We start from the raw sequence: 15,000 nt of genomic DNA on the forward strand, positions 1-15,000 counted from the left end.
AACGGCAGACGAAATACCGCTAGGCATTTCGCCCAGCGTGCTAACGTTTCTGCCAGCTCGCCGCCGCTAAGTATTTAGTTCGGCGTGCTTTGGAGACTATTTTGGAAATACGAGCAGCGACGATGGATCGAGACATTTGAAGGAAATATATCTTTTTGGCTTCTGTGGAAGTTCGGTTGAGGAGATGAGATGCTCAACATAAGAAGCTGCTGCAGACTCAACATTGGAAGCTGCTTTTTCGTACAGCGTGTGACCTCCACCTGGAACAGTCTGCCAAACAGTGTGGTCGCAGCTCCATCAGTCAATGCCTTCAAAAACAGGCTTGATGTACACTGCAGGGAGCTTCCTCCAAAATTTGACCTTGTCTGTTACTATTAGCTATACATGACAAATTAATTTTACTAGTGGAAAAGGAACTGTGAACAAGCTCTTAGGCGCTTCAACACGGAAGCCATCCTGTATTCAGTAACGCTGTCCCTCGCATAAATTACATCTTGGCTGAGATGCAGAAGAAAAGAGGATCCTGCAAACTTAATGAAGAATCTTTTGTTAGGGGACGAGAAGGGTCTGTGCCGTTTGGAGGCGAAGGTGAACCCGTGGGGCTGTACAATTACGATAATGAATTGAGGCATCTTTGGGGAGACTTGCTTAAACGCCCAGTAAACAACAGCAAGAAAAAAAAAGGAAACTTACGTCGTAGAATGCATCATTCGATGAACTCGTCTCTTTTATTGACAGAAAAGAAAACAAGCAAAAAAAGGAAGAAAAAAACAAGCAAAACAAAATTCAAGCAAAAACACAGAATCCCCTCCCACCCTCATCAAATATTTCTGAATATTTTTCAATCATTTTTGTATGACCAAAGAAACAGCCTAGATTCTTACTTCAACCAAACAAACCAAAACGGGAAGGAAATTACTGGAAGAAAAAAAAAGACAAAAAAGACAAAAGCACGACAACGACAATGTATATATAATAACAAGACAATCATCACCACCACCACCATCACCAGCACGAACACGGCGACGACCACCATCGTCGCCGCCGCACCACCACCACCACTACCACCACCATCACCACCACTGCTGCTGCTGCTGCCGCTACTACTACTACTACTACTACTACTACTACTACCACCACCACCACCATCACCACCGCCGCCGCCGCCGCACCACCACCACTGCTGCTGCTGCTGCCGCTACTACTACTACTACTACCACCACCAGCACCGCCACCGCCGCCGCCGCCGCCGCCGCACCACCACCACCACTGCTGCTGCTACTGCTGCTGCTGCTGCTGCAACTACTACTACTAACTACTACTACTACTACTACTACCACCACCACCATCACCACCACCGCCGCCGCACAACCACCACTGCTGCTGCTACTGCTGTTGCTACTACTACTATTACTACTTCTACTACTACTACTACTACTACTACTACTACCACCACCGCCGCCGCCGCCGCCACCACCGCCGCCACCGCCGCCGCCACCGCCGCCGCAACCACCACCACCGCCGCCACCGCCGCCGCCGCCACCGCCGCCGCCGCCACCGCCGCCGCCGCCGCCGCCGCCGCCACCGCCGCCGCCGCTGCAACCACCACCACCGCCGCCACCGCCGCCGCCGCCGCCGTCACCGCCACCACCACCACCACCACCACCACTGACAGCAACACGAAGACTAATCATAAAAACATTTTCAGAAGCAACTTGAAAGATAATAATCTTCAGTTGGTTTCTGTTTTTCTACAAAAGAAATTCTTTAAGTTCATGATATTTTAAGATGGAAATAAAAATCTGTAACGTGGTGTGGTTAATTCAGACGGAGAGAGAGAGGGAGAGAACCGTTTCATGTGTTTTAGATACGAGACGAGAACACAATCGACTTGTCTTTTATATATGTACATATATACATACATACATACATACATATATACATATATATATATATATATTTCGTTCGAAATGCTGTGTGCGTGTGTGTATAGTGTTTTATGAATATCTATTTTGTAAAACTCTAGATATGCATGTGTATGTATGTATGTATGCGTATATATATATACGTATATGCATATATACATACATATGTTTGTGTGTATATATATTATGTATGTATGTGTATACACACACACACATATATATATACATATACATATATTTATATTACGTATATCTATATACACACATATATATATATACACACACACAATCATAGAACAAATATATGTATATATACTTACACATATATATACACACAATCATATAAATATATATATGTACGAATATATAAATATATATATATATATATATATATATATATATATAATATATATACACAATCATATAACAAATATATATATATATATATATATAATATATACACAATCATATAACAAATATATATACATAACAAATATATATACATACAGGTGCACATATACAATTTGGCTGTGTATATACGTATGTATGTATCAATGTATCTATGTATGTACATATATGTCTACGTACGTATGTATATACAGACACACACATATATATACACACAAACGCGCACACCACATCTACACATATCTAAATGTGTGTGTCTGCGAAATAAACCAATGCATAATTAAACAACATAATATAATCGGTTGAAGAAGGTAAAAAGAAGGAAAAAAAAGAGCCAGAAACAAAAAGAAACACAGAAAGCTCCTTCTTAATGGCCATCACAACAACAATAACAACAACAGCAACACTATGTAAGACTTAATATTTTTTGTTGAAATATCTTTTTCAAAAATCTAAATGTTTTAACTGTATGATTGCTTATGATTTTATAAATAATTTTAGATTTTTTCCCCTTCATTGTATTCTCGTTTTAAATAACAGATTGTTCGTTTAGTTTGAATGATGGAGTTTGAAATAAAGAGACGCGATGGTTGGCTTCCATTGCTTTTCACCAGCGGTTCTCAACCGCAGCTCCCGGGGCTTCATGCGTACCTCAAGCATCCTTCCAGCGATCCCAAGCACTCTTCCAGCGACCCCATGCAACCTTCCATCGACCCCAAGCATACTCCCAGCTATCCCAAGCATTCTTCCAGCGATCCCGTGCAACCTTCCATCGACCCCAAGCATACTCCCAGCTATCCCAAGCATTCTTCCAGCGATCCCGTGCAACCTTCCAGCGACCCCAAGCATCCTTCCAGCGACCCTAAGCATCCTTACAGCGACCCCAAGTATTCTTCCAGCGACCCTAAGCATCCTTCTAGCTATCCCAAGCATTCTTCCAGCGACCCCAAGCATTCTTCCTGCGACCCCAGGCATCTTTCCAGCGGCCCTCGACGGTTTCCCCATCTATAAAAATGATAAATTTTCCTTTAATTGACTTGTGTTTTACTTTCTCCGGAATGTGCTCGAAAAATAAGAGGTGTTATCTTAGTTCACTGGTAGTGAACAGCTGACACCGTGGTACATCACCAGCATTAGAAGCTGTGCAAAGGCAATGATAATAATAATAATAATAATAATAATAATAGTAATAATAATAGTAATAATAATAGTAATAATAATAATAATAATAATAATAATAATAATAATAATAATAATAATAATAATAATAATAATAATAATCCAATGAAAAAAACTGGTGGGAACACAATCCACCTCCAGTGCTCGAAAATGACCACATCTCACTCCTCTGGAACTTCACCATTCAAACTGACAGAAAGAAAGATGCAAATAGGCCAGACATCATATTGAAAGACTTCAGACAAAGAACATGCCTCCTCATTGATATGACTTTCCCAATGGATATAAACGTATCTGTCAAGACCTACCAAAAACTGAGCAAATATAAAGATCTTGAAATAGAAATCAGCAAAATGTGGAAGCTGAAGACTAAAACAATACCTGTTGTCATAGGTGCCCTGGGAATGATAGCGAAAGGGACTGATTGCTACCTAACTCAGATACCAGGAAACCCCAAAATGGCAGAAATTCAAAAGATAGTGCTCATGGGAACTGCTCATATCCTACGCAAAATACTCTCTATGTAATCCCAAGGTTTAAAACAAACTTTTTTTTTATTTTTATTTTTATTTTTTATTTAAAAATTTTTTTTAAAATTTTATTTATTTATTTATTTTATTTTTTTATGTATTAGACTAAAACAATACCTGTTGTCATAGGTGCCCTGGGAATGATAGCGAAAGGGACTGATTGCTACCTAACTCAGATACCAGGAAACCCCAAAATGGCAGAAATTCAAAAGATAGTACAACACCAAAAAAAAAAAAACCTCAACCCCCACCCCAAATATATGGCACATAACTTCCAACCTGTTGTCTCTTGAGGTCTCTGGGTGAGACTTGGAGCCAACTTGTACAGACATAAAGCAAAAGTCAAACATAGAATAATAATAATAATATGGGATATGCCAATACACATACATAGAGAAACTAAGGTCAATAGGCTAGATACTGTTGTCAGAAACTTTCAAAGTACAAAAACCTGGAAATAGAGGTAATTCGAACGTGGAGTCTAAAAACAGAAACAATTCCTATCATAGTAGGTGCATTAGGTATGATAAAAAAATATTCAGACAAATACATAACAAGAACGCCAGGGTTAACAAATATATATAACCTAGAGAAAATAGCACTACTAGGGAGTGCACACATTCTACGTAAAACACTTTCAACACAGTAAAAATAAGAGCAACACAACAAACTACAGCACATACCCAAGGCTGTGTTTGGTAATGCAGTGAAAGCACGTTATAAAAATAATAATAATAATATAATAATAATAATAATAATAATAATAATAATAATAATAATAATAATAATAATGATAATAATAATAATAATAATAAAAATAATGATAATAATAATAATAATAATAAAAATAATCAAAGAACTAAAAACCACAGAGCTCAAAATGGACCACCGACCATACTCCCAAGAATAAAAATAAACGCAATAACAACACCAATTATAAACAACATAAACCTAGCCGTCACTGAACTAGCCACTGAAACAAAAAAAGTGATATCACTGAACTAAATGACTTGATATACGCAGCAGCCACTGCAGCCACAAAAGAAGCTGGATACTCACCCAAACCCGCCCAAACAGGAGTACCACCACCCAAACAAACCCTGTGGATAAATAAAAACATCCAAACAAAATAAAAAAAAATTAGAAAAGACCTGTCGATTCTTAATGAAATCAGCAAACAAGCAACGCTACTGAGCAACAAAAAGAAAACAAAAATGCTCGCAAATATAACACCACAGAAAAGATTTGCCGGAGATAAAAGAAAAGCTGAAGCAAGATATCCTTGCCAAAGCTCAAAGGATCCGCCGGTACGAGAAACGCCAACGCTTCTTTGAACAGAACAAAAAGTTCAACTCCGACCCCAAAAAGTTCTACCAAGAACTAGGCAAAAATAAAATAGAAGTCACTGCAGCACAACGGCAGAAGAATTGGAAGAATTCTGGGGAGAAAAATATGGTCGGCGAACGAACCACCAAAAAAAAGGAGTATCAATAATAACAAACTCGGCATCTGAACAAACTTGGACCCCCATAACAACTGAAGAGGTCACCCAGGCACTGCAAAGACTAAGCAACTGGAAGGCACCTGGGCATGACAAGATCCCCAACTTCTGGTTGAAATATCTAACAGGAATGCACAAAAAGCTGGCTGAAAACTTAACAACGTACTAGCAGAGCCAGAGACAATGCCTGAATGGCTCACGAAGGGGAAAACCATCTTAATTCCCAAATCAAATGAAACAGAAAAACCAGAAAACTACAGACCAATAACCTGCCTCCCTACTATGTTCAAGGCATTTACTGCAGTGATATCACAAAGGCTGAACAAGCACCTGGACGAATACAAACTGTTCCAGAAGAGCAGAAAGGATGCCGCAAAGGCTCATATGGCTGTAAAGATCAACTAATGATTAATAAAGCCATAACTGAAGACAGCCACAGAAAGAAGAAAGGCCTCAGTATGCCTGGATTGACTACAAAAAGGCGTTTGATAGCATCCCCCACACATGGATCCTCGAAACACTAGCCATTAACAAAGTAGCAAACAATCATAAAATTCATAGAGCACTCTATGAATAAATGGCAAACAGTCCTACACCTCCAAACAAAAGAGGGACTCATGAAAACCAAAGACATCCCCATTAGAAGAGGAATATTCCAGGGAGATACGCTCTCTCCACTCCTTTTCTGCTTGGCACTGTCACCTCTGTCTGATATGCTAAATAGAACTGGATGCGGATATAAATGTTACGGCAAAACGATCAGCCACCTTTTATATATGGATGACCTAAAACTATACGCTGCAAATGACAAACAGCTGGAAACACTATTAAAGACAGTTCATGGATTTACCAAAGAAATAGATATGAAATTTGGATTAGAAAAATGCGCCAAAGTAACCATGAAAAGAAAGAAAAACTAGTTAAGAGTAACAACATCACACTAGATGAAGCAAATGAAATAAAAGAATTAGACCAAAGCCAAACTTACAAATACTTAGGAATCCATGAATTAGATAAGACACAACACACACAAATGAAAGAGAAAATAAAAAAAGAATATTATAGACGAGTTAGATCAATACTAAACACAGAGCTCAATGCAAAACAAGATAATAGGTATCAACACTTTAGCTGTCCCAGTTATAGTTACAGCTACAATATCCTTAACTGGACACGAAATGAACTGACCAAAATAGACAGGAAAACAAGAAAAATAATGACAGGATCTAGGATGCATCACCCAAAATCTGACATAGAAAGACTATATATACAACGTATAGAAGGTGGTAGAGGCCTTATACAGCTGGAAAACTACTATAAAATAACCACCATAGGACTGCAAAAATATCTACTTCAGAAGGAAGGAAAACTGATCCAGATAGCGGCAAAACACGAGCAAAACAAAAAACTGTTCTCAGTATTTAAGGAAGCTGACAAATACAAACAAGAAATCATACCACCTAATAAACATGAAGAAGAGAAGAAGAAGAAGATGAAGAAACAACAAAAGCTATAAAAAAAATGAAATCCAAACTAAAAATAGAACAACAACGAACCATGATAAAACGATGGCAAGAAAAACCTTCATGGTAAATACTGGACTAAACTAAACGCAAAAGAAATAGACAAAGAAAAATCCCAGCAATGGTTGAGAAGCTCAGGACTCAAAGCAGAAACAGAGGGATTTTTAATTGCAGCACAAGACCAAAGCCTCCCCACCAGAAATTACCAAAAACATGTAATGAAAAGAAATATTACAAGTAACTGCAGAATATGTGGAGATGGACAAGAAACAATAAATCATATTATCTCTAGCTGCCCAGTCCTGGCTAAGAAGGAATATATTCACAGACATGACAGAGTTGGAACTTACATACATTGGAAGCTATGCCAACATTATGGAATAACAACAGAAAAAAGATGGTATAGGCACACACCAGAAAAGTCACAGAAAACGAGAAAGCAACCATACTCTGGGATATGCCGATACACACAGATAGAGAAATTAAGGCCAACAGACCAGATATAGTTGTCAGAGACCATGAAGAAAAAAAATGCTTTCTAATTGATGTATCAGTACCGGCAGATGACAACGTGTCTCTAAAAGAAATGGAGAAATTCTCAAAATACAAAGACCTGGAAATAGAGGTAACTAGAATGTGGAATCTGAAAACAGAAACAATTCCTATCATAGTAGGTGCATTAGGCATGATAAAAAAATATTCAGACAAATACATAACAAAAACACCAGGACTTACAAACACAATAATATACAGAAAATTGCACTACTAGGCACTGCACACATCCTACGCAGAACACTTTCATACAATAACCATCAGAGCATCACAACAAATCACAGCACATACCCAAGGCACACAGAGCTGCGCTCGGTAGTGAAGTGAAAGCACGCTATAAAAATAAAAATAAAACTACTGAATAATAATAATAATAATAATAATAATAATAATAATAATAATAGAAAAAAGATGGTATAGGCACACACCAGAAAAGGTCACAGAAAACGAAAAAGCAACCATACTTTGGGATATGCCGATACACACAGATAGAGAAATTAAGGCCAACACACCAGATATAGTTGTCAGAGATCATGAAGAAAAAAAATGCTTTCTAATTGATGTATCAATACCAGCTGATGACAACGTGTCTCTAAAAGAAATGGAGAAACTTTCAAAATACAAAGACCTGGAAATGGAGGTAACCAGAATGTGGAATCTAAAAACAGAAACAATTCCTATCATAGTAGGTGCATTAGGCTTGATAAAAAAATATTCAGACAAATACATAACAAAAACACCAGAACTTACAAACACATTTAACATACAGAAAATTGCACTACTAGGCACTGCACACATCCTACGCAGAACACTTTCCATACAATAACCATCAGAGCATCACAACAAATCACAGCACATACCCAAGGCACACAGAGCTGCGCTCGGTAGTGAAGTGAAAGAACGCTATAAAAATAAAACTACTGAATAATAATAATAATAATCCTTTCTACTATAGACACAAGGCCTGAAATTTGTTTGGGGGATAAGTCGATTACATCGACCCCAGTGCGTAACTGGTATTTATTCCATTGACCCCGAAAGGATGAAAGGCAAAGTCGACCTCGGCGGAATTTGAACGCAGAACGTAGCGAAATGCTTAGCGGTATTTCGTCTGTCTTTACATTCTTTCGGGGTCGATTAAATAAGTACCAGTTTCGCACTGGGGTCGATCTAATCGACTCAATCTCTTTGTCTTTCCTTGTTTGTCCCCTCTATGTTTAGACTGCTTGTGGCCAATAAAGAAAGATATACTTCACCGTTGCGGATTTAGAAATGAACAAGTCGCGCATCTTAAGAACTCACAATCTACAGGGTCGGCGGGGGTGGGGGCTTGAAATAAGGATTTCTAATTTAGGTACAAGACCAATTTTGAAGGAAGGTAACTTAGTCGATACCATCGACCCCATTATTTGACTGGTACTACTTTTATCGAGTCCTACGAAGGGATGAAAGGCAAAGTTGATCTTAGTGGAATTCGAACCCAGAATACAAAGAACTGAAACAAATGTCCCAAAGCATTTTTAGCGATGCTTTAATGATTCTGTCACCTAGCCAAAGACATATGTTACCCTATTTTCATCAGATGTTCTTGCGTCAATTTTCTTTAACAAGTGGCCCATAAGCTTTTTATTACTTAGGGCCTGTCTCTTCTCTTATAAACGCAGGGAAAAATCATGATATCTGGCAACAAGTCCGCTAAGTCCACCGTCATCAATTCGCTATTTTTTATTCAATAAAATAATTTTAACTATTAATGGTGACACACTATGGATATATTGGATGGAATCTTCACTCGCCTTTATATGAGAGCTCAAAATCTCTCGTGGAAGCGCCATCCAACCAAAATGCAAATATATGGGAAACTACCACCTGTATCATCTCTTGTGAAAGGTAAGAGAGTCCAGTTTGCTGGACATTGTTGTAGAGCTGAAAAAGAGGTAATTTCTACTCTTCTCTGGAAGCCATCTACTCGCAATACCAGAGGGCGCACACTCTCCTACCCTGATGTAATCTCCAGGGATACAGGCATCCAGCAACAGGACCTCAGTAATGTCATGATGGACCGTGAAGTCTGGCGTAGCATGGTAAATTCCATTGTCTCGACCACGGTCGAACAATGATGATGATGATGGATATATTTTCTCGGTAAACTTTCCACGTAGGGAAATAAAAATACATAAACATTATTTACATTTGATGGATATTTGTTTTCATCTTCTTTGTTTTTAACACAACGTTTCGGCTGATATACCCTCCAGCCTTCACCAGGTGTCCTAGTGGGTGATTTCGAACCTGGTTTCTCATTCCTAAGGTATTTTTCAGATGTTATTATTATTATTATTATTATTTAGGTTATGCCTAGTATCGAACTCGGAATTTTGGGGTTAGCAGCCCGCTTCTTAAACACTACGCCATATGCCCGTGGACAATTATGGATTGAATTTTAGGGCTTATAAATCTAATACTTTCCTATCCTTCCTTAATACCGGTTCCCATATGCCACTCATATCTGCACTAGATCTTCTTAGGAGGTTATTATGTCCTAGCATTTGTGCTGCTTCTTTTAGTTTTCGTATTTTCCAGTGGTGTTTCTCTGTCTATTATTTTAACTTCATCCCACAGGGGGAGGTGGTCTCCATTTTCCCATACATGATCAGCTAAACCGCCAATACAAGAGAATATGACCAAAGACTGTGTGTACTCCATTCCATACAGCTGTGGTAGGTTATACAAAGGCGAAACATGCCGCCCCCTCAAAATAAGGGTAAAGGAACATCGCAAAGCTGTGACACGGGGAGAGATTGATAAATCGGGTATAGCTGATCATGTATGGAAGAACGGAGACCACGGCCTAGTGGTTAAGAGCGCGGACTACTAACCCCAAGATTCCCTCGTGACAATATTTAAAGTCTGAAGAGCACATCAACAGAAACGTTGTGTTAACAACAAACAAGGTGAGGACAAATATACGTCAAATGTAAATAATGTAAATAATGTAAGTAATTCCTTATCTTTCAAATATAGAACTGTAAAAAAAAAACAAAATTTGAACGCAGTCGTATGCATGTAAAGAAACACACATTCATACACACACGTACATCGCACACACACACACGTTCTTCGTACACACACAGACACGTACACCGTACACATACACACTTACATACATCGTACACACACACACGTGCATCGTACACACACATGTATACAAATGCATCCATGTATGAGGTGCACACACATACACACACTCACTCTGGCATATAATATATATGTATGCAAGTATTTTTGCATATGTACTCTCTCTCTCTCTTTCTGTCTTCTGTCTGTCTGTCTCTCTCATACACATACACTCAGAGACCCACATAAACACATACGTTTATATGCAACCTGTGGACATAGGTACAGACACACATGCTACAACTGAACTTTGCAGAGTTCAACACAAGTTCTCTATTTGCAGCAGAAAGAAAAAAAAAGCGCGATATACAATGAAATTCCCATGGATGCCGTCTGCAGCTGCACAGTTAACACCAAACAGCTTGCAGACACCGAATGTAATTAACAAATAGACACAGTTGCGAAATAAAGAAAGGAAAAAAACACAACAAAAACTCCATAAATATATATATATATATATATATAATATATAATATATATATATATATGTATAATATATATATATAATATACACACACATATATATATATATATATATATATATATATATATACATAGATGTGGGTGTGTATATATGTATATATATATGCATATATATATATACATTATATATGTGTATATATAATATATATATTATGTAATATATATGTGTATATATATATATATATTATATATATTTATTTATATTATGTGTGTATATATATATAAATATACATATATATATGTTTATATATATGTATATTCATATATGTGTATATACATATATATATATACTTATATATATATGTATATATATATATGTATATATACGTTTGTATGTATACATACATACATCTTACTGTGTGTATTTATGAAATGTTCGCTGAGGGAGGGGAAAGGAAGGCGGCGGTGGTGGTGGTGACAGCAACAAACAATAGAATTACCAAACGGCAACCATAATCATAATAACAACAGTGATGATGATGATGCTGATGATGCTGACGATGGTGGTGGAGGTAATGGTATTGTTGTCAGTGGTGGTTGCAGTGGTAGTGCCCTTGTTTATGATTGTTGCGGTGATGGTTGTGTTGTCGGCAATGGTGGTGGAAATGGCAGTTCTGGTTGTAGTAGTAGTAGTGGTGGTTGATGGTGGTGGTGGTGGTGGTGGCGGTGTTGGTAATGGTGGCTGTTGTCGAGACGCTACTGGTTTTGGTGATAGTGGTAGTTGTCGCTGTTGTGGTGCTTTGGTGGCGTTTCTAGCGTTTGTGGTGGTGGTGGTGGTTATGGTTGTTGCTCCTGATATTCCGTCGTTTACGACTATCAGTGTTCCATTTGATCCGATCAACGGAACAGCCAGCTCCTGAAATTAACAAGCAAGTGGCAGAGTATTCCACAGACACGGCGTGACCGTAACATAATCTCCAGGAAGATTCAGCGCTGCATAAAGTGTGACAACACTGGCCCTTTGTAATTACAGGTACAACTCAATTTTGTCTACTGAGTGAACTAAAGCAATGTGGAGTAAAGTGTCTTGCTCAAGAAACGCACCGCCGTGAATCGAACTGGCCACTAAGCTACTCGCCTTCACAGCTAACGCACAATTTATTCTATTATTAGATTTAAAATGAGGCAGAAACGTTAGCGTACCGCACGAAATGCTTAGCGGTATTTCGTCCGTCTTCATGTTCTGAGTTCAAATTCCGCCGAGGTTGACTTTGCTTTCCATCCATTCGGGATCGATATAATTAGTACCAGTTGAATACTGGGGTTGATGTAATCGACTTACTTTAGAGCACAAAGACGGACGAAATGTCGCTAAGCATTTTATCTGGCGCGCTAACGATTCCGACAGCTCGGCGCCTTAATTAAGACATACATATTCTTTTTTACTCTTCTCTTCTACTCAAGGTCCGAGATTGTTTTGGGGAGAGGGCCAGTCGACCCCAGTACGTAACTGGTACTTAATTTATTGACACTGAAAGGAGGAAAGGCAAAGTCGACCTCGGCGGATTTTGAACTCAGAAAGTAAAGACAGACGAAATACCTATTTCTTTACTACCCACAAGGGGCTAAACACAGACGGGACAAACAAGGACAGACAAGCGGGTTAAGTCGATTACGTCGACCCCAGTGCATGACTGGTACTTAATTTATCGACCCCGAAGGATGAAAAGCAAAATCGACCTCGGCGGAATTTGAACTCAGAACGTAACGACAGACGAAATCCCGCTAAGTATTTCGTCCGGCGTGCTAACGTTTCTACCAGCTCGCCGCCTTATTAAGACATACATATTGACGATGTCACTGTCTTGATTGTAGATATTGTGTGTTCTTCATAGAACACACAATATCTAAATTTGAATTCCGCCGAGGTCGACTTTGCCTTTCATCCTTTCGGGATTCGATAAAATAAGTACCAGTTGAACAGTGGGGTCGATGCAATCGACTCATCCGCTTCCCTAAAATTGCTGGCCTTGTGCCAAAATCTGAAACCATTATTCTATTCAAAACATTTTTTAAAGGTTAATATCTAAATAAGTGTAAAAGATTAAAAAAGAGACTGTACGGATGCAAGCCAAACTTGCTCCAACAAACAATATGATAATTAATTTGATACAAAGCAGTGTAGCTGTATATTACAACACAAGTATGGTAACAAAAGCGTTAAAGTGATCTAAATTAAAGACTACCGTCAAAGTTTCCTGCTAATTTAGGTTTCAAACGCCATTTTGTAAATCACAAAATTATTTTACAAAATTCTCTATTAAATTGAAAATAAGGTCAAACAATGGCGTAGGAGGGGCTGTGTGGTAAGTAGACTTATTCTTTACGTTCTGAGGTCAAATGTCACCGAGGTCGACTTTGCATTTCATCCTTTCAGGGTCGATAAATTAAGTACCTGATACACACTAGGGTCGATGTAATCGACTTAACCCCTTTGTTTGTCCTTGTTTGTCCCCTCTATGTTTAGCCCCTTGAGTGCAAAAAAAAGTAACTTGCTTACGAACCACATATTTCCGGGTTCAGTCAGGCACCTTGGGCAAGTGTCTTCTACTATAGCCTCGGGTCGACCAAAGCCGTTGAGTGGATTTGGTAAACGGAAACTGAAAGAAGCCTGTCGTATATATATATATATATATATATATATATATATATATATATGTGTGTGTATATGTTTGTCCCCCCCCAACATCGCTTGACAACCGATGGTGGTACGTTTACTTCCCTATAACTTAGTGGTTCAGCAAAAGTGACCGATAGAATAAGTACTGGGCTTAAAAAGAATAAGTCCTTGGGTCAGTTTGCTTGATGAAAGGCGGTGCTCCAGTATGGCCACAGTCAAATGACTGAAACAAGTAAAAGAGTAAAGAGTAATGGCGCAGGCGTGGCTGTGTGGTAAGAAGTTTGCTTCCCAGCCACATGGTTCTTGGTTCGGTCCCACTGCATGGAATCTTGCTACTATAATCTCCGGCCGACCAAAGTCTTGTGAGTGGATTTGGTAGAGGGACACTGAGTGAAGCCCATCGTGTTTTTATATATTTTTCCTTTACTTGTTTCAGTCATTTGACTGTAGCCATGCTGGAGCACCACTTTTAGGTGAACAAATCGAACCCAGGACTTATTCTTTGTAAGCCAGGGAATAATTCTATCGGTCTCTTTTGCCGAGCCGCTATGTTACGGGAACGTAAAAAACCAACATCGGTTGTCAAGCGATAGTGAGGAGACAAACACACACACACACACACACACACACACACACACATGCACAAATATATTCATATATGTAAATATATACACGACGGGCTTCTTTCAGTTTCCGTCAACCAAATCCACTCACAAGGCTTTGGTCGACCGGGAGCCATAGTGGAAGACACTTGTCCAAGATGCCTCGCAGTGGGACCGAACCCGGAACCATATGGTTGGAAAGTAAGCTTCTTACCATACAGCCACTTTTGCGCCTATATATATATATATATGTATGTATACACACACACACACATACATATATGAGTGTTGTGTGTGTGTGTGTGTGTGTGTGTGTGTGTGTGTGTGTGTGAGTGCGTGTGTCTTTGTATCAATTTTTGTTCCTTACTACCACTTGACAACTTGTAGTGATGTGTTTACGTCCCTATAATCTAGCGGTTCGGCCAAAAATACCGATAGAATAAGTACTAGGCTTAAAAAAGTCCTTGGATCGATTAGTCTGACTCAAATTTCTCATGGCG

The sequence above is a fragment of the Octopus sinensis genome, linkage group LG4, assembly GCF_006345805.1.
Source record: "Octopus sinensis linkage group LG4, ASM634580v1, whole genome shotgun sequence".
Classification (NCBI taxonomy): domain Eukaryota; kingdom Metazoa; phylum Mollusca; class Cephalopoda; order Octopoda; family Octopodidae; genus Octopus; species Octopus sinensis.